The following is a 21,722-nucleotide window of genomic DNA, read 5'->3' on the forward strand; positions in this document are numbered from 1 at the left end:
TTCAGCTAACAGAGTTAAACCATACTTTTGATTGAGCAGATCTGAACACACTTTCTGTAGAAAATGCAACTGGACATTTGGAGCGCTAAGAGCGTAGTAGTGGAAAAAGGAATATATTCAAATATAAACTACACAGAAGCATTCTGTGAAACTTCTTTCTGATCTGAGCATTCAGCTAACAGAGTTAAACCATACTTTGGATTGAGCAGTTTTGAAACACTCTGTCTGTAGAAAATGCAACTGGACATTCGTAGCGCTAAGTGGGTAATAGTGGAAAAAAGAATATGTTCAAATATAAACTACACAGAAGCATTGTATGAAACTTCTTTCTGTTCTGTGCATTCAACTAACAGAGTTGAACCTTACATTTGATTGAGCCGTTCTGAAACACTCTTTCTGTAGTAACTGCAATTGGACATTCTGAGCGCTAAGAGGCCTATATTGGAAAAAAAGAATGTCTACAAATAAAAACTACACAGAAGAATTGTGTGAAACTTCTTTCTGTTCTGTTTGTTCAACTAAAAGAGTTGAACCTTAGTTTTGATTGAGCCGTTCTGAAACACTCTTTCTGTAGAAAATGCAAGTGGAGATTCGGAGCGCTAAGAGGGTAATAGTGGAAAAAGGAATGTCTCCAAATATAAACTACACAGAATCATTCTGTGAAACTTCTTTCTGATCTGTGCATTCAGCTAACAGAGTTAAACCATACTTTTGATTGAGCAGATCTGAACACTCTTTCTGTAGAAAATGCAACTGGACATTTGGAGCGCTAAGAGAGTAGTAGTGGAAAAAGGAATATATTCAAATATAAACTACACAGAAGCATTCTGTGAAACTTCTTTCTGATCTGAGCATTCAGCTAACAGAGTTAAACCATACTTTTGATTGAGCAGTTTTGAAACACTCTGTCTGTAGAAAATGCAACTTGACATTCGTAGCGCTAAGTGGGTAATAGTGGAAAAAAGAATATGTTCAAATATAAACTACACAGAATCATTGTATGAAACTTCTTTCTGTTCTGTGCATTCAACTAACAGAGTTGAACCTTACTTTTGATTGAGCCTTTCTGAAACACTCTTTCTGTAGAAACTGCAATTGGACATTCTGAGCGCTAAGAGGCCTATATTGGGAAAAAGAATATCTTCAAATAAAAACTACACAGAAGCATTGTGTGAAACTTCTTTCTGATATGTTCATTAAGCTAACAGAGTTAGACCATAATTTTGATTGCGCAGTTCTGAACACTCTTTCTGTAGAAAATGCAAGTGGACATTCGGAGCGCTAAGAGGGTAATAGTGGAAAAAGGAATATATTCAAATATAAACTACACAGTAGCATTCTGTGAAAATTCTTTCTGTTCTGTGCATTCAACTAACAGAGTTGAACCTTACTTTTGATTGAGCCGTTCTGAAACACTCTTTCTGTAGAAACTGCAATTGGACATGCTAAGCGCTAAGAGGCCTACATTGGGAAAAAGAATATCTTCAAATAAAAACTACACAGATGCATTCTGTGAAACTTATTTCTGATCTGTAAATTCAGTTAACAGAGATAAAACATATTTTTGATTGAGCAGTTATGAAACACTCTTTTTGTAGAAAATGCAAGTGGAGATTCGGAGCGCTAAGAGGGTAATAGTGGAAAAAGGAATGTCTTCAAATATAAACTACACAGAATCATTCGGTGAAACTTCTTTCTGATCTGTGCATTCAGCTAACAGAGTTAAACCATACTTTTGATTGAGCAGATCTGAACACACTTTCTGTAGAAAATGCAACTGGACATTTGGAGCGCTAAGAGCGTAGTAGTGGAAAAAGGAATATATTCAAATATAAACTACACAGAAGCATTCTGTGAAACTTCTTTCTGATCTGAGCATTCAGCTAACAGAGTTAAACCATACTTTGGATTGAGCAGTTTTGAAACACTCTGTCTGTAGAAAATGCAACTGGACATTCGTAGCGCTAAGTGGGTAATAGTGGAAAAAAGAATATGTTCAAATATAAACTACACAGAAGCATTGTATGAAACTTCTTTCTGTTCTGTGCATTCAACTAACAGAGTTGAACCTTACATTTGATTGAGCCGTTCTGAAACACTCTTTCTGTAGAAACTGCAATTGGACATTCTGAGCGCTAAGAGGCCTATATTGGAAAAAAAGAATGTCTACAAATAAAAACTACACAGAAGAATTGTGTGAAACTTCTTTCTGTTCTGTTTGTTCAACTAAAAGAGTTGAAACTTAGTTTTGATTGAGCCGTTCTGAAACAATCTTTCTGTAGAAAATGCAAGTGGAGATTCGGAGCGCTAAGAGGGTAATAGTGGAAAAAGGAATGTCTCCAAATATAAACTACACAGAATCATTCTGTGAAACTTCTTTCTGATCTGTGCATTCAGCTAACAGAGTTAAACCATACTTTTGATTGAGCAGATCTGAACACTCTTTCTGTAGAAAATGCAACTGGACATTTGGAGCGCTAAGAGAGTAGTAGTGGAAAAAGGAATATATTCAAATATAAACTACACAGAAGCATTCTGTGAAACTTCTTTCTGATCTGAGCATTCAGCTAACAGAGTTAAACCATACTTTTGATTGAGCAGTTTTGAAACACTCTGTCTGTAGAAAATGCAACTTGACATTCGTAGCGCTAAGTGGGTAATAGTGGAAAAAAGAATATGTTCAAATATAAACTACACAGAAGCATTGTATGAAACTTCTTTCTGTTTTGTGCATTCAACTAACAGAGTTGAACCTTATTTTGATTGAGCCTTTCTGAAACACTCTTTCTGTAGAAACTGCAATTGGACATTCTGAGCGCTAAGAGGCCTATATTGGGAAAAAGAATATCTTCAAATAAAAACTACACAGAAGTATTGTGTGAAACTTATTTCTGATATGTTCATTAAGCTAACAGAGTTAAACCATACTTTTGATTGCGCAGTTCTGAACACTCTTTCTGTAGAAAATGCAAGTGGACATTCGGAGCGCTAAGAGGGTAATAGTGGAAAAAGGAATATATTCAAATATAAACTACACAGTAGCATTCTGTGAAAATTCTTTCTGTTCTGTGCATTCAACTAACACAGTTGAACCTTACTTTTGATTGAGCCGTTCTGAAACACTCTTTCTGTAGAAACTGCAATTGGGCATGCTAAGCGCTAAGAGGCCTACATTGGGAAAAAGAATATCTTCAAATAAAAACTACACAGATGCATTCTGTGAAACTTATTTCTGTTCTGTAAATTCAGTTAACAGAGATAAAACATATTTTTGATTGAGCAGTTATGAAACACTCTTTTTCTAGAAAATGCAAGTGGAGATTCGGAGCGCTAAGTGGGTAATAGTGGAAAAAGGAATGTCTGCAAATATAAACTACACAGAATCATTCGGTGAAACTTCTTTCTGATCTGTGCATTCAGCTAACAGAGTTAAACCATACTTTTGATTGAGCAGATCTGAACACTCTTTCTGTATAAAATGCAACTGGACATTTGAGCGCTAAGAGCGTAGTAGTGGAAAAAGGAATATATTCAAATATAAACTACACAGAAGCATTCTGTGAAACTTCTTTCTGATCTGAGCATTCAGCTAACAGAGTTATACCATACTTTGGATTGAGCAGTTTTGAAACACTCTGTCTGTAGAAAATGCAACTGGACATTCGTAGCGCTAAGTGGGTAATAGTGGAAAAAAGAATATGTTCAAATATAAACTACACAGAAGCATTGTATGAAACTTCTTTCTGTTCTGTGCATTCAACTAACAGAGTTTAACCTTACTTTTGATTGAGCCGTTCTGAAACACTCTTTCTGTAGAAACTGCAATTGGACATTCTGAGCGCTAAGAGGCCTATATTGGAAAAAAAGAATGTCTACAAATAAAAACTACACAGAAGAATTGTGTGAAACTTCTTTCTGTTCTGTTTGTTCAACTAAAAGAGTTGAACCTTAGTTTTGATTGAGCCGTTCTGAAACACTCTTTCTGTAGAAAATGCAAGTGGAGATTCGGAGCGCTAAGAGGGTAATAGTGGAAAAAGGAATGTCTCCAAATATAAACTACACAGAATCATTCTGTGAAACTTCTTTCTGATCTGTGCATTCAGCTAACAGAGTTAAACCATACTTTTGATTGAGCAGATCTGAACACTCTTTCTGTAGAAAATGCAACTGGACATTTGGAGCGCTAAGAGAATAGTAGTGGAAAAAGGAATATATTCAAATATAAACTACACAGAAGCATTCTGTGAAACTTCTTTCTGATCTGAGCATTCAGCTAACAGAGTTAAACCACACTTTTGATTGAGCAGTTTTGAAACACTCTGTCTGTAGAAAATGCAACTTGACATTCGTAGCGCTAAGTGGGTAATAGTGGAAAAAAGAATATGTTCAAATATAAACTACACAGAATCATTTTATGAAACTTCTTTCTGTTCTGTGCATTCAACTAACAGAGTTGAACCTTACTTTTGATTGAGCCTTTCTGAAACACTCTTTCTGTAGAAACTGCAATTGGACATTCTGAGCGCTAAGAGGCCTATATTGGGAAAAAGAATATCTTCAAATAAAAACTACACAGAAGCATTGTGTGAAACTTCTTTCTGATATGTTCATTAAGCTAACAGAGTTAAACCATACTTTTGATTGCGCAGTTCTGAACACTCTTTCTGTAGAAAATGCAAGTGGACATTCGGAGCGCTAAGAGGGTAATAGTGGAAAAAGGAATATATTCAAATATAAACTACACAATAGCATTCTGTGAAAATCCTTTCTGTTCTGTGCATTCAACTAACAGAGTTGAACCTTACTTTTGATTGAGCCGTTCTGAAACACTCTTTCTGTAGAAACTGCAATTGGGCATGCTAAGCGCTAAGAGGCCTACATTGGGAAAAAGAATATCTTCAAATAAAATCTACACAGATGCATTCTGTGAAACTTATTTCTGATCTGTAAATTCAGATAACAGAGATAAAACATATTTTTGATTGAGCAGTTATGAAACACTCTTTTTGTAGAAAATGCAAGTGGAGATTCGGAGCGCTAAGAGGGTAATAGTGGAAAAAGGAATGTCTTCAAATATAAACTACACAGAATCATTCGGTGAAACTTCTTTCTGATCTGTGCATTCAGCTAACAGAGTTAAACCATACTTTTGATTGAGCAGATCTGAACACTCTTTCTGTAGAAAATGCAACTGGACATTTGGAGCGCTAAGAGCGTAGTAGTGGAAAAAGGAATATATTCAAATATAAACTACACAGAAGCATTCTGTGAAACTTCTTTCTGATCTGAGCATTCAGCTAACAGAGTTAAACCATACTTTGGATTGAGCAGTTTTGAAACACTCTGTCTGTAGAAAATGCAACTGGACATTCGTAGCGCTAAGTGGGTAATAGTGGAAAAAAGAATATGTTCAAATATAAACTACACAGAAGCATTGTATGAAACTTCTTTCTTTTCTGTGCATTCAACTAACAGAGTTGAACCTTACTTTTGATTGAGCCATTCTGAAACACTCTTTCTGTAGAAACTGCAATTGGACATTCTGAGCGCTAAGAGGCCTATATTGGAAAAAAAGAATGTCTACAAATAAAAACTACACAGAAGAATTGTGTGAAACTTCTTTCTGTTCTGTTTGTTCAACTAAAAGAGTTGAACCTTAGTTTTGATTGAGCCGTTCTGAAACACTCTTTCTGTAGAAAATGCAAGTGGAGATTCGGAGCGCTAAGAGGGTAATAGTGGAAAAAGGAATGTCTCCAAATATAAACTACACAGAATCATTCTGTGAAACTTCTTTCTGATCTGTGCATTCAGCTAACAGAGTTAAACCATACTTTTGATTGAGCAGATCTGAACACTCTTTCTGTAGAAAATGCAACTGGACATTTGGAGCGCTAAGAGAGTAGTAGTGGAAAAAGGAATATATTCAAATATAAACTACACAGAAGCATTCTGTGAAACTTCTTTCTGATCTGAGCATTCAGCTAACAGAGTTAAACCATACTTTTGATTGAGCAGTTTTGAAACACTCTGTCTGTAGAAAATGCAACTTGACATTCGTAGCGCTAAGTGGGTAATAGTGGAAAAAAGAATATGTTCAAATATAAACTACACAGAATCATTGTATGAAACTTCTTTCTGTTCTGTGCATTCAACTAACAGAGTTGAACCTTACTTTTGATTGAGCCTTTCTGAAACACTCTTTCTGTAGAAAGTGCAATTGGACATTCTGAGCGCTAAGAGGCCTATATTGGGAAAAAGAATATCTTCAAATAAAAACTACACAGAAGCATTGTGTGAAACTTCTTTCTGATATGTTCATTAAGCTAACAGAGTTAAACCATACTTTTGATTGCGCAGTTCTGAACACTCTTTCTGTAGAAAATGCAAGTGGACATTCGGAGCGCTAAGAGGGTAATAGTGGAAAAAGGAATATATTCAAATATAAACTACACAGTAGCATTCTGTGAAAATTCTTTCTGTTCTGTGCATTCAACTAACAGAGTTGAACCTTACTTTTGATTGAGCCGTTCTGAAACACTCTTTCTGTAGAAACTGCAATTGGGCATGCTAAGCGCTAAGAGGCCTACATTGGGAAAAATAATATCTTCAAATAAAATCTACACAGATGCATTCTGTGAAACTTATTTCTGATCTGTAAATTCAGATAACAGAGATAAAACATATTTTTGATTGAGCAGTTATGAAACACTCTTTTTGTAGAAAATGCAAGTGGAGATTCGGAGCGCTAAGAGGGTAATAGTGGAAAAAGGAATGTCTTCAAATATAAACTACACAGAATCATTCGGTGAAACTTCTTTCTGATCTGTGCATTCAGCTAACAGAGTTAAACCATACTTTTGATTGAGCAGATCTGAACACTCTTTCTGTAGAAAATGCAACTGGACATTTGGAGCGCTAAGAGCGTAGTAGTGGAAAAAGGAATATATTCAAATATAAACTACACAGAAGCATTCTGTGAAACTTCTTTCTGATCTGAGCATTCAACTAACAGAGTTAAACCATACTTTTGATTGAGCAGTTTGGAAACACTCTGTCTGTAGAAAATGCAACTGGACATTCGTAGCGCTAAGTGGGTAATAGTGGAAAAAAGAATATGTTCAAATATAAACTACACAGAAGCATTGTATGAAACTTCTTTCTGTTCTGTACATTCAACTAAAAGAGTTGAACCTTACTTTTGATTGAGCCGTTCTGAAACACTCTTTCTGTAGAAACTGCAATTGGACATTCTGAGCGCTAAGAGGCCTATATTGGGAAAAAGAATGTCTACAAATAAAAACTACACAGAAGAATTGTGTGAAACTTCTTTCTGTTCTGTTTGTTCAACTAAAAGAGTTGAACCTTAGTTTTGATTGAGCCGTTCTGAAACACTCTTTCTGTAGAAAATGCAAGTGGAGATTCGGAGCACTAAGAGGGTAATAGTGGAAAAAGGAATGTCTCCAAATATAAACTACACAGAATCATTCTGTGAAACTTCTTTCTGATCTGTGCATTCAGCTAACAGAGTTAAACCATACTTTTGATTGAGCAGATCTGAACACTCTTTCTGTAGAAAATGCAACTGGACATTTGGAGCGCTAAGAGAGTAGTAGTGGAAAAAGGAATATATTCAAATATAAACTACACAGAAGCATTCTGTGAAACTTCTTTCTGATCTGAGCATTCAGCTAACAGAGTTAAACCATACTTTTGATTGAGCAGTTTTGAAACACTCTGTCTGTAGAAAATGCAACTGGACATTCGTAGCGCTAAGTGGGTAATAGTGGAAAAAAGAATATGTTCAAATATAAACTACACAGAAGCATTGTATGAAACTTCTTTCTGTTCTGTGCATTCAACTAACAGAGTTGAACCTTACTTTTGATTGAGCCTTTCTGAAACACTCTTTCTGTAGAAACTGCAATTGGACATTCTGAGCGCTAAGAGGCCTCTATTGGGAAAAATAATATCTTCAAATTAAAACTACACAGAAGCATTGTGTGAAACTTATTTCTGATATGTTCATTAAGCTAACAGAGTTAAACCATACTTTTGATTGCGCAGTTCTGAACACTCTTTCTGTAGAAAATGCAAGTGGACATTCGGAGCGCTAAGAGGGTAATAGTGGAAAAAGGAATATATTCAAATATAAACTACACAGTAGCATTCTGTGAAAATTCTTTCTGTTCTGTGCATTCAACTAACAGAGTTGAACCTTACTTTTGATTGAGCCGTTCTGAAACACTCTTTCTGTAGAAACTGCAATTGGGCATGCTAAGCGCTAAGAGGCCTACATTGGGAAAAATAATATCTTCAAATAAAATCAACACAGATGCATTCTGTGAAACTTATTTCTGATCTGTAAATTCAGATAACAGAGATAAAACATATTTTTGATTGAGCAGTTATGAAACACTCTTTTTGTAGAAAATGCAAGTGGAGATTCGGAGCGCTAAGAGGGTAATAGTGGAAAAAGGAATGTCTTCAAATATAAACTACACAGAATCATTCGGTGAAACTTCTTTCTGATCTGTGCATTCAGCTAACAGAGTTAAACCATACTTTTGATTGAGCAGATCTGAACACTCTTTCTGTAGAAAATGCAACTGGACATTTGGAGCGCTAAGAGCGTAGTAGTGGAAAAAGGAATATATTCAAATATAAACTACACAGAAGCATTCTGTGAAACTTCTTTCTGATCTGAGCATTCAACTAACAGAGTTAAACCATACTTTTGATTGAGCAGTTTGGAAACACTCTGTCTGTAGAAAATGCAACTGGACATTCGTAGCGCTAAGTGGGTAATAGTGGAAAAAAGAATATGTTCAAATATAAACTACACAGAAGCATTGTATGAAACTTCTTTCTGTTCTGTACATTCAACTAAAAGAGTTGAACCTTACTTTTGATTGAGCCGTTCTGAAACACTCTTTCTGTAGAAACTGCAATTGGACATTCTGAGCACTAAGAGGCCTATATTGGGAAAAAGAATGTCTACAAATAAAAACTACACAGAAGAATTGTGTGAAACTTCTTTCTGTTCTGTTTGTTCAACTAAAAGAGTTGAACCTTAGTTTTGATTGAGCCGTTCTGAAACACTCTTTCTGTAGAAAATGCAAGTGGAGATTCGGAGCACTAAGAGGGTAATAGTGGAAAAAGGAATGTCTCCAAATATAAACTACACAGAATCATTCTGTGAAACTTCTTTCTGATCTGTGCATTCAGCTAACAGAGTTAAACCATACTTTTGATTGAGCAGATCTGAACACTCTTTCTGTAGAAAATGCAACTGGACATTTGGAGCGCTAAGAGAGTAGTAGTGGAAAAAGGAATATATTCAAATATAAACTACACAGAAGCATTCTGTGAAACTTCTTTCTGATCTGAGCATTCAGCTAACAGAGTTAAACCATACTTTTGATTGAGCAGTTTTGAAACACTCTGTCTGTAGAAAATGCAACTGGACATTCGTAGCGCTAAGTGGGTAATAGTGGAAAAAAGAATATGTTCAAATATAAACTACACAGAAGCATTGTATGAAACTTCTTTCTGTTCTGTGCATTCAACTAACAGAGTTGAACCTTACTTTTGATTGAGCCTTTCTGAAACACTCTTTCTGTAGAAACTGCAATTGGACATTCTGAGCGCTAAGAGGCCTCTATTGGGAAAAATAATATCTTCAAATTAAAACTACACAGAAGCATTGTGTGAAACTTATTTCTGATATGTTCATTAAGCTAACAGAGTTAAACCATACTTTTGATTGCGCAGTTCTGAACACTCTTTCTGTAGAAAATGCAAGTGGACATTCGGAGCGCTAAGAGGGTAATAGTGGAAAAAGGAATATATTCAAATATAAACTACACAATAGCATTCTGTGAAAATCCTTTCTGTTCTGTGCATTCAACTAACAGAGTTGAACCTTACTTTTGATTGAGCCGTTCTGAAACACTCTTTCTGTAGAAACTGCAATTGGGCATGCTAAGCGCTAAGAGGCCTACATTGGGAAAAAGAATATCTTCAAATAAAATCTACACAGATGCATTCTGTGAAACTTATTTCTGATCTGTAAATTCAGATAACAGAGATAAAACATATTTTTGATTGAGCAGTTATGAAACACTCTTTTTGTAGAAAATGCAAGTGGAGATTCGGAGCGCTAAGAGGGTAATAGTGGAAAAAGGAATGTCTTCAAATATAAACTACACAGAATCATTCGGTGAAACTTCTTTCTGATCTGTGCATTCAGCTAACAGAGTTAAACCATACTTTTGATTGAGCAGATCTGAACACTCTTTCTGTAGAAAATACAACTGGACATTTGGAGCGCTAAGAGCGTAGTAGTGGAAAAAGGAATATATTCAAATATAAACTACACAGAAGCATTCTGTGAAACTTCTTTCTGATCTGAGCATTCAGCTAACAGAGTTAAACCATACTTTGGATTGAGCAGTTTTGAAACACTCTGTCTGTAGAAAATGCAACTGGATATTCGTAGCGCTAAGTGGGTAATAGTGGAAAAAAGAATATGTTCAAATATAAACTACACAGAAGCATTGTATGAAACTTCTTTCTGTTCTGTGCATTCAACTAACAGAGTTGAACCTTACTTTTGATTGAGCCATTCTGAAACACTCTTTCTGTAGAAACTGCAATTGGACATTCTGAGCGCTAAGAGGCCTATATTGGAAAAAAAGAATGTCTACAAATAAAAACTACACAGAAGAATTGTGTGAAACTTCTTTCTGTTCTGTTTGTTCAACTAAAAGAGTTGAACCTTAGTTTTGATTGAGCCGTTCTGAAACACTCTTTCTGTAGAAAATGCAAGTGGAGATTCGGAGCGCTAAGAGGGTAATAGTGGAAAAAGGAATGTCTCCAAATATAAACTACACAGAATCATTCTGTGAAACTTCTTTCTGATCTGTGCATTCAGCTAACAGAGTTAAACCATACTTTTGATTGAGCAGATCTGAACACTCTTTCTGTAGAAAATGCAACTGGACATTTGGAGCGCTAAGAGAGTAGTAGTGGAAAAAGGAATATATTCAAATATAAACTACACAGAAGCATTCTGTGAAACTTCTTTCTGATCTGAGCATTCAGCTAACAGAGTTAAACCATACTTTTGATTGAGCAGTTTTGAAACACTCTGTCTGTAGAAAATGCAACTGGACATTCGTAGCGCTAAGTGGGTAATAGTGGAAAAAAGAATATGTTCAAATATAAACTACACAGAATCATTGTATGAAACTTCTTTCTGTTCTGTGCATTCAACTAACAGAGTTGAACCTTACTTTTGATTGAGCCTTTCTGAAACACTCTTTCTGTAGAAACTGCAATTGGACATTCTGAGCGCTAAGAGGCCTATATTGGGAAAAAGAATATCTTCAAATAAAAACTACACAGAAGCATTGTGTGAAACTTCTTTCTGATATGTTCATTAAGCTAACAGAGTTAAACCATACTTTTGATTGCGCAGTTCTGAACACTCTTTCTGTAGAAAATGCAAGTGGACATTCGGAGCGCTAAGAGGGTAATAGTGGAAAAAGGAATATATTCAAATATAAACTACACAGTAGCATTCTGTGAAAATTCTTTCTGTTCTGTGCATTCAACTAACAGAGTTGAACCTTACTTTTGATTGAGCCGTTCTGAAACACTCTTTCTGTAGAAACTGCAATTGGGCATGCTAAGCGCTAAGAGGCCTACATTGGGAAAAATAATATCTTCAAATAAAATCTACACAGATGCATTCTGTGAAACTTATTTCTGATCTGTAAATTCAGATAACAGAGATAAAACATATTTTTGATTGAGCAGTTATGAAACACTCTTTTTGTAGAAAATGCAAGTGGAGATTCGGAGCGCTAAGAGGGTAATAGTGGAAAAAGGAATGTCTTCAAATATAAACTACACAGAATCATTCGGTGAAACTTCTTTCTGATCTGTGCATTCAGCTAACAGAGTTAAACCATACTTTTGATTGAGCAGATCTGAACACTCTTTCTGTAGAAAATGCAACTGGACATTTGGAGCGCTAAGAGCGTAGTAGTGGAAAAAGGAATATATTCAAATATAAACTACACAGAAGCATTCTGTGAAACATCTTTCTGATCTGAGCATTCAACTAACAGAGTTAAACCATACTTTTGATTGAGCAGTTTGGAAACACTCTGTCTGTAGAAAATGCAACTGGACATTCGTAGCGCTAAGTGGGTAATAGTGGAAAAAAGAATATGTTCAAATATAAACTACACAGAAGCATTGTATGAAACTTCTTTCTGTTCTGTACATTCAACTAACAGAGTTGAACCTTACTTTTGATTGAGCCGTTCTGAAACACTCTTTCTGTAGAAACTGCAATTGGACATTCTGAGCGCTAAGAGGCCTATATTGGGAAAAAGAATGTCTACAAATAAAAACTACACAGAAGAATTGTGTGAAACTTCTTTCTGTTCTGTTTGTTCAACTAAAAGAGTTGAACCTTAGTTTTGATTGAGCCGTTCTGAAACACTCTTTCTGTAGAAAATGCAAGTGGAGATTCGGAGCACTAAGAGGGTAATAGTGGAAAAAGGAATGTCTCCAAATATAAACTACACAGAATCATTCTGTGAAACTTCTTTCTGATCTGTGCATTCAGCTAACAGAGTTAAACCATACTTTTGATTGAGCAGATCTGAACACTCTTTCTGTAGAAAATGCAACTGGACATTTGGAGCGCTAAGAGAGTAGTAGTGGAAAAAGGAATATATTCAAATATAAACTACACAGAAGCATTCTGTGAAACTTCTTTCTGATCTGAGCATTCAGCTAACAGAGTTAAACCATACTTTTGATTGAGCAGTTTTGAAACACTCTGTCTGTAGAAAATGCAACTGGACATTCGTAGCGCTAAGTGGGTAATAGTGGAAAAAAGAATATGTTCAAATATAAACTACACAGAAGCATTGTATGAAACTTCTTTCTGTTCTGTGCATTCAACTAACAGAGTTGAACCTTACTTTTGATTGAGCCTTTCTGAAACACTCTTTCTGTAGAAACTGCAATTGGACATTCTGAGCGCTAAGAGGCCTCTATTGGGAAAAATAATATCTTCAAATTAAAACTACACAGAAGCATTGTGTGAAACTTATTTCTGATATGTTCATTAAGCTAACAGAGTTAAACCATACTTTTGATTGCGCAGTTCTGAACACTCTTTCTGTAGAAAATGCAAGTGGACATTCGGAGCGCTAAGAGGGTAATAGTGGAAAAAGGAATATATTCAAATATAAACTACACAATAGCATTCTGTGAAAATCCTTTCTGTTCTGTGCATTCAACTAACAGAGTTGAACCTTACTTTTGATTGAGCCGTTCTGAAACACTCTTTCTGTAGAAACTGCAATTGGGCATGCTAAGCGCTAAGAGGCCTACATTGGGAAAAAGAATATCTTCAAATAAAATCTACACAGATGCATTCTGTGAAACTTATTTCTGATCTGTAAATTCAGATAACAGAGATAAAACATATTTTTGATTGAGCAGTTATGAAACACTCTTTTTGTAGAAAATGCAAGTGGAGATTCGGAGCGCTAAGAGGGTAATAGTGGAAAAAGGAATGTCTTCAAATATAAACTACACAGAATCATTCGGTGAAACTTCTTTCTGATCTGTGCATTCAGCTAACAGAGTTAAACCATACTTTTGATTGAGCAGATCTGAACACTCTTTCTGTAGAAAATGCAACTGGACATTTGGAGCGCTAAGAGCGTAGTAGTGGAAAAAGGAATATATTCAAATATAAACTACACAGAAGCATTCTGTGAAACTTCTTTCTGATCTGAGCATTCAGCTAACAGAGTTAAACCATACTTTGGATTGAGCAGTTTTGAAACACTCTGTCTGTAGAAAATGCAACTGGATATTCGTAGCGCTAAGTGGGTAATAGTGGAAAAAAGAATATGTTCAAATATAAACTACACAGAAGCATTGTATGAAACTTCTTTCTGTTCTGTGCATTCAACTAACAGAGTTGAACCTTACTTTTGATTGAGCCATTCTGAAACACTCTTTCTGTAGAAACTGCAATTGGACATTCTGAGCGCTAAGAGGCCTATATTGGAAAAAAAGAATGTCTACAAATAAAAACTACACAGAAGAATTGTGTGAAACTTCTTTCTGTTCTGTTTGTTCAACTAAAAGAGTTGAACCTTAGTTTTGATTGAGCCGTTCTGAAACACTCTTTCTGTAGAAAATGCAAGTGGAGATTCGGAGCGCTAAGAGGGTAATAGTGGAAAAAGGAATGTCTCCAAATATAAACTACACAGAATCATTCTGTGAAACTTCTTTCTGATCTGTGCATTCAGCTAACAGAGTTAAACCATACTTTTGATTGAGCAGATCTGAACACTCTTTCTGTAGAAAATGCAACTGGACATTTGGAGCGCTAAGAGAGTAGTAGTGGAAAAAGGAATATATTCAAATATAAACTACACAGAAGCATTCTGTGAAACTTCTTTCTGATCTGAGCATTCAGCTAACAGAGTTAAACCATACTTTTGATTGAGCAGTTTTGAAACACTCTGTCTGTAGAAAATGCAACTTGACATTCGTAGCGCTAAGTGGGTAATAGTGGAAAAAAGAATATGTTCAAATATAAACTACACAGAATCATTGTATGAAACTTCTTTCTGTTCTGTGCATTCAACTAACAGAGTTGAACCTTACTTTTGATTGAGCCTTTCTGAAACACTCTTTCTGTAGAAACTGCAATTGGACATTCTGAGCGCTAAGAGGCCAATATTGGGAAAAAGAATATCTTCAAATAAAAACTACACAGAAGCATTGTGTGAAACTTCTTTCTGATATGTTCATTAAGCTAACAGAGTTAAACCATACTTTTGATTGCGCAGTTCTGAACACTCTTTCTGTAGAAAATGCAAGTGGACATTCGGAGCGCTAAGAGGGTAATAGTGGAAAAAGGAATATATTCAAATATAAACTACACAGTAGCATTCTGTGAAAATTCTTTCTGTTCTGTGCATTCAACTAACAGAATTGAACCTTACTTTTGATTGAGCCGTTCTGAAACACTCTTTCTGTAGAAACTGCAATTGGGCATGCTAAGCGCTAAGAGGCCTACATTGGGAAAAATAATATCTTCAAATAAAATCTACACAGATGCATTCTGTGAAACTTATTTCTGATCTGTAAATTCAGATAACAGAGATAAAACATATTTTTGATTGAGCAGTTATGAAACACTCTTTTTGTAGAAAATGCAAGTGGAGATTCGGAGCGCTAAGAGGGTAATAGTGGAAAAAGGAATGTCTTCAAATATAAACTACACAGAATCATTCGGTGAAACTTCTTTCTGATCTGTGCATTCAGCTAACAGAGTTAAACCATACTTTTGATTGAGCAGATCTGAACACTCTTTCTGTAGAAAATGCAACTGGACATTTGGAGCGCTAAGAGCGTAGTAGTGGAAAAAGGAATATATTCAAATATAAACTACACAGAAGCATTCTGTGAAACTTCTTTCTGATCTGAGCATTCAACTAACAGAGTTAAACCATACTTTTGATTGAGCAGTTTGGAAACACTCTGTCTGTAGAAAATGCAACTGGACATTCGTAGCGCTAAGTGGGTAATAGTGGAAAAAAGAATATGTTCAAATATAAACTACACAGAAGCATTGTATGAAACTTCTTTCTGTTCTGTACATTCAACTAACAGAGTTGAACCTTACTTTTGATTGAGCCGTTCTGAAACACTCTTTCTGTAGAAACTGCAATTGGACATTCTGAGCGCTAAGAGGCCTATATTGGGAAAAAGAATGTCTACAAATAAAAACTACACAGAAGAATTGTGTGAAACTTCTTTCTGTTCTGTTTGTTCAACTAAAAGAGTTGAACCTTAGTTTTGATTGAGCCGTTCTGAAACACTCTTTCTGTAGAAAATGCAAGTGGAGATTCGGAGCACTAAGAGGGTAATAGTGGAAAAAGGAATGTCTCCAAATATAAACTACACAGAATCATTCTGTGAAACTTCTTTCTGATCTGTGCATTCAGCTAACAGAGTTAAACCATACTTTTGATTGAGCAGATCTGAACACTCTTTCTGTAGAAAATGCAACTGGACATTTGGAGCGCTAAGAGAGTAGTAGTGGAAAAAGGAATATATTCAAATATAAACTACACAGAAGCATTCTGTGAAACTTCTTTCTGATCTGAGCATTCAGCTAACAGAGTTAAACCATACTTTTGATTGAGCAGTTTTGAAACACTCTGTCTGTAGAAAATGCAACTGGACATTCGTAGCGCTAAGTGGGTAATATTGGAAAAAAGAGTATGTTCAAATATAAACTACACAGAAGCATTGTATGAAAATTCTTTCTGTTCTGTGCATTCAACTAACAGAGTTGAACCTTACTTTTGATTGAGCCTTTCTGAAACACTCTTTCTGTAGAAACTGCAATTGGACATTCTGAGCGCTAAGAGGCCTCTATTGGGAAAAATAATATCTTCAAATTAAAACTACACAGAAGCATTGTGTGAAACTTATTTCTGATATGTTCATTAAGCTAACAGAGTTAAACCATACTTTTGATTGCGCAGTTCTGAACACTCTTTCTGTAGAAAATGCAAGTGGACATTCGGAGCGCTAAGAGGGTAATAGTGGAAAAAGGAATATATTCAAATATAAACTACACAGCAGCATTCTGTGAAAATTCTTTCTGTTCTGTGCATTCAACTAACAGAGTTGAACCTTACTTTTGATTGAGCCGTTCTGAAACACTCTTTCTGTAGAAACTGCAATTGGACATGCTAAGCGCTAAGAGGCCTACATTGGGAAAAAGAATATCTTCAAATAAAAACTACACAGATGCATTCTGTGAAACTTATTTCTGATCTGTAAATTCAGTTAACAGAGATAAAACATATTTTTGATTGAGCAGTTATGAAACACTCTTTTTGTAGAAAATGCAAGTGGAGATTCGGAGCGCTAAGAGGGTAATAGTGGAAAAAGGAATGTCTTCAAATATAAACTACACAGAATCATTCGGTGAAACTTCTTTCTGATCTGTGCATTCAGCTAACAGAGTTAAACCATACTTTTGATTGAGCAGATCTGAACACGCTTTCTGTAGAAAATGCAACTGGACATTTGGAGCGCTAAGAGCGTAGTAGTGGAAAAAGTAATATATTCAAATATAAACTACACAGAAGCATTTTGTGAAACTTCTTTCTGATCTGAGCATTCAGCTAACAGAGTTAAACCATACTTTGGATTGAGCAGTTTTGAAACACTCTGTCTGTAGAAAATGCAACTGGACATTCGTAGCGCTAAGTGGGTAATAGTGGAAAAAAGAATATGTTCAAATATAAACTACACAGAAGCATTGTATGAAACTTCTTTCTGTTCTTTGCATTCAACTAACAGAGTTGAACCTTACTTTTGATTGAGCCGTTCTGAAACACTCTTTCTGTAGAAACTGCAATTGGACATTCTGAGCGCTAAGAGGCCTATATTGGGAAAAAGAATATCTACAAATAAAAACTACACAGAAGAATTGTGTGAAACTTCTTTCTGTTCTGTTTGTTCAACTAAAAGAGTTGAACCTTAGTTTTGATTGAGCCGTTCTGAAACACTCTTTCTGTAGAAAATGCAAGTGGAGATTCGGAGCGCTAAGAGGGTAATAGTGGAAAAAGGAATGTCTCCAAATATAAACTACACAGAATCATTCTGTGAAACTTCTTTCTGATCTGTGCATTCAGCTAACAGAGTTAAACCATACTTTTGATTGAGCAGATCTGAACACTCTTTCTGTAGAAAATGCAACTGGACATTTGGAGCGCTAAGAGAGTAGTAGTGGAAAAAGGAATATATTCAAATATAAACTACACAGAAGCATTCTGTGAAACTTCTTTCTGATCTGAGCATTCAGCTAACAGAGTTAAACCATACTTTTGATTGAGCAGTTTTGAAACACTCTGTCTGTAGAAAATGCAACTGGACATTCGTAGCGCTAAGTGGGTAATAGTGGAAAAAAGAATATGTTCAATTATAAACTACACAGAAGCATTGTATGAAACTTCTTTCTGTTCTGTGCATTCAACTAACAGAGTTGAACCTTACTTTTGATTGAGCCTTTCTGAAACACTCTTTCTGTAGAAACTACAATTGGACATTCTGAGCGCTAAGGGGCCTCTATTGGGAAAAATAATATCTTCAAATTAAAACTACACAGAAGCATTGTGTGAAACTTATTTCTGATATGTTCATTAAGCTAACAGAGTTAAACCATACTTTTGATTGCGCAGTTCTGAACACTCTTTCTGTAGAAAATGCAAGTGGACATTCGGAGCGCTAAGAGGGTAATAGTGGAAAAAGGAATATATTCAAATATAAACTACACAGCAGCATTCTGTGAAAATTCTTTCTGTTCTGTGCATTCAACTAACAGAGTTGAACCTTACTTTTGATTGAGCCGTTCTGAAACACTCTTTCTGTAGAAACTGCAATTGGACATGCTAAGCGCTAAGAGGCCTACATTGGGAAAAAGAATATCTTCAAATAAAAACTACACAGATGCATTCTGTGAAGCTTATTTCTGATCTGTAAATTCAGTTAACAGAGATAAAACATATTTTTGATTGAGCAGTTATGAAACACTCTTTTTGTAGAAAATGCAAGTGGAGATTCGGAGCGCTAAGAGGGTAATAGTGGAAAAAGGAATGTCTTCAAATATAAACTACACAGAATCATTCGGTGAAACTTCTTTCTGATCTGTGCATTCAGCTAACAGAGTTAAACCATACTTTTGATTGAGCAGATCTGAACACGCTTTCTGTAGAAAATGCAACTGGACATTTGGAGCGCTAAGAGCGTAGTAGTGGAAAAAGTAATATATTCAAATATAAACTACACAGAAGCATTCTGTGAAACTTCTTTCTGATCTGAGCATTCAGCTAACAGAGTTAAACCATACTTTGGATTGAGCAGTTTTGAAACACTCTGTCTGTAGAAAATGCAACTGGACATTCGTAGCGCTAAGTGGGTAATAGTGGAAAAAAGAATATGTTCAAATATAAACTACACAGAAGCATTGTATGAAACTTCTTTCTGTTCTGTGCATTCAACTAACAGAGTTGAACCTTAGTTTTGATTGAGCCGTTCTGAAACACTCTTTCTGTAGAAAATGCAAGTGGAGATTCAGAGCGCTAAGAGGGTAATAGTCTAAAAAGTAATGTCTCCAAATATAAACTACACAGAATCATTCTGTGAAACTTCTTTCTGATCTGTGCACTCAGCTAACAGAGTTAAACCATACTTTTGATTGAGCAGATCTGAACACTCTTTCTGTAGAAAATGCAACTGGACATTTGGAGCGCTAAGAGAGTAGTAGTGGAAAAAGGAATATATTCAAATATAAACTACACAGAAGCATTCTGTGAAACTTCTTTCTGATCTGAGCATTCAGCTAACAGAGTTAAACCATACTTTTGATTGAGCAGTTTTGAAACACTCTGTCTGTAGAAAATGCAACTGGACATTCGTAGCGCTAAGTGGGTAATAGTGGAAAAAAGAATATGTTCAAATATAAACTACACAGAAGCATTGTATGAAACACCTTTCTGTTCTGTGCATTCAACTAACAGAGTTGAACCTTACATTTGATTGAGCCTTTCTGAAACACTCTTTCTGTAGAAACTGCAATTGGACATTCTGAGCGCTAAGAGGCCTCTATTGGGAAAAATAATATCTTCAAATAAAAACTACACAGAAGGATTGTGTGAAACTTATTTCTGATATGTTCATTAAGCTAACAGAGTTAAACCATACTTTTGATTGCGCAGTTCTGAACACTCTTTCTGTAGAAAATGCAAGTGGACATTCGGAGCGCTAAGAGGGTAATAGTGGAAAAAAGAATATGTTCAAATATAAACTACACAGAAGCATTGTATGAAACTTCTTTCTGTTCTGTGCATTCAACTAACAGAGTTGAACCTTACTTTTGATTGAGCCGTTCTGAAACACTCTTTCTGTAGAAACTGCAATTGGACATGCTAAGAGCCAAGAGGCCTACATTGGGAAAAAGAATATCTTCAAAAAAAACTACACAGATGCATTCTGTGAAACTTATTTCTGATCTGTAAATTCAGTTATCTGAGATAAAACATATTTTTGATTGAGCAGTTATGAAACACTCTTTTTGTAGAAAATGCAAGTGGAGATTCGGAGCGCTAAGAGGGTAATAGTGGAAAAAGGAATGTCTTCAAATATAAACTACACAGAATCATTCGGTGAAACTTCTTTCTGATCTGTGCATTCAGCTAACAGAGTTAAACCATACTTTTGATTGAGCAGATCTGAACACGCTTTCTGTAGAAAATGCAACTGGACATTTGGAGCGCTAAGAGCGTAGTAGTGGAAAAAGTAATATATTCAAATATAAACTACACAGAAGCATTTTGTGAAACTTCTTTCTGATCTGAGCATTCAGCTAACAGAGTTAAACCATACTTTGGATTGAGCAGTTTTGAAACACTCTGTCTGTAGAAAATGCAACTGGACATTCGTAGCGCTAAGTGGGTAATAGTGGAAAAAAGAATATGTTCAAATATAAACTACACAGAAGCATTGTATGAAACTTCTTTCTGTTCTTTGCATTCAACTAACAGAGTTGAACCTTACTTTTGATTGAGCCGTTCTGAAACACTCTTTCTGTAGAAACTGCAATTGGACATTCTGAGCGCTAAGAGGCCTATATTGGGAAAAAGAATGTCTACAAATAAAAACTACACAGAAGAATTGTGTGAAACTTCTTTCTGTTCTGTTTGTTCAACTAAAAGAGTTGAACCTTAGTTTTGATTGAGCCGTTCTGAAACACTCTTTCTGTAGAAAATGCAAGTGGAGATTCGGAGCGCTAAGAGGGTAATAGTGGAAAAAGGAATGTCTCCAAATATAAACTACACAGAATCATTCTGTGAAACTTCTTTCTGATCTGTGCATTCAGCTAACAGAGTTAAACCATACTTTTGATTGAGCAGATCTGAACACTCTTTCTGTAGAAAATGCAACTGGACATTTGGAGCGCTAAGAGAGTAGTAGTGGAAAAAGGAATATATTCAAATATAAACTACACAGAAGCATTCTGTGAAACTTCTTTCTGATCTGAGCATTCAGCTAACAGAGTTAAACCATACTTTTGATTGAGCAGTTTTGAAACACTCTGTCTGTAGAAAATGCAACTGGACATTCGTAGCGCTAAGTGGGTAATAGTGGAAAAAAGAATATGTTCAAATATAAACTACACAGAAGCATTGTATGAAACTTCTTTCTGTTCTGTGCATTCAACTAACAGAGTTGAACCTTACTTTTGATTGAGCCTTTCTGAAACACTCTTTCTGTAGAAACTGCAATTGGACATTCTGAGCGCTAAGAGGCCTCTATTGGGAAAAATAATATCTTCAAATTAAAACTACACAGAAGCATTGTGTGAAACTTATTTCTGATATGTTCATTAAGCTAACAGAGTTAAACCATACTTTTGATTGCGCAGTTCTGAACACTCTTTCTGTAGAAAATGCAAGTGGACATTCGGAGCGCTAAGAGGGTAATAGTGGAAAAAGGAATATATTCAAATATAAACTACACAGCAGCATTCTGTGAAAATTCTTTCTGTTCTGTGCATTCAACTAACAGAGTTGAACCTTACTTTTGATTGAGCCGTT

This window comes from Symphalangus syndactylus, chromosome 15 (genome assembly GCF_028878055.3).
Source record: "Symphalangus syndactylus isolate Jambi chromosome 15, NHGRI_mSymSyn1-v2.1_pri, whole genome shotgun sequence".
NCBI lineage: Eukaryota > Metazoa > Chordata > Mammalia > Primates > Hylobatidae > Symphalangus > Symphalangus syndactylus.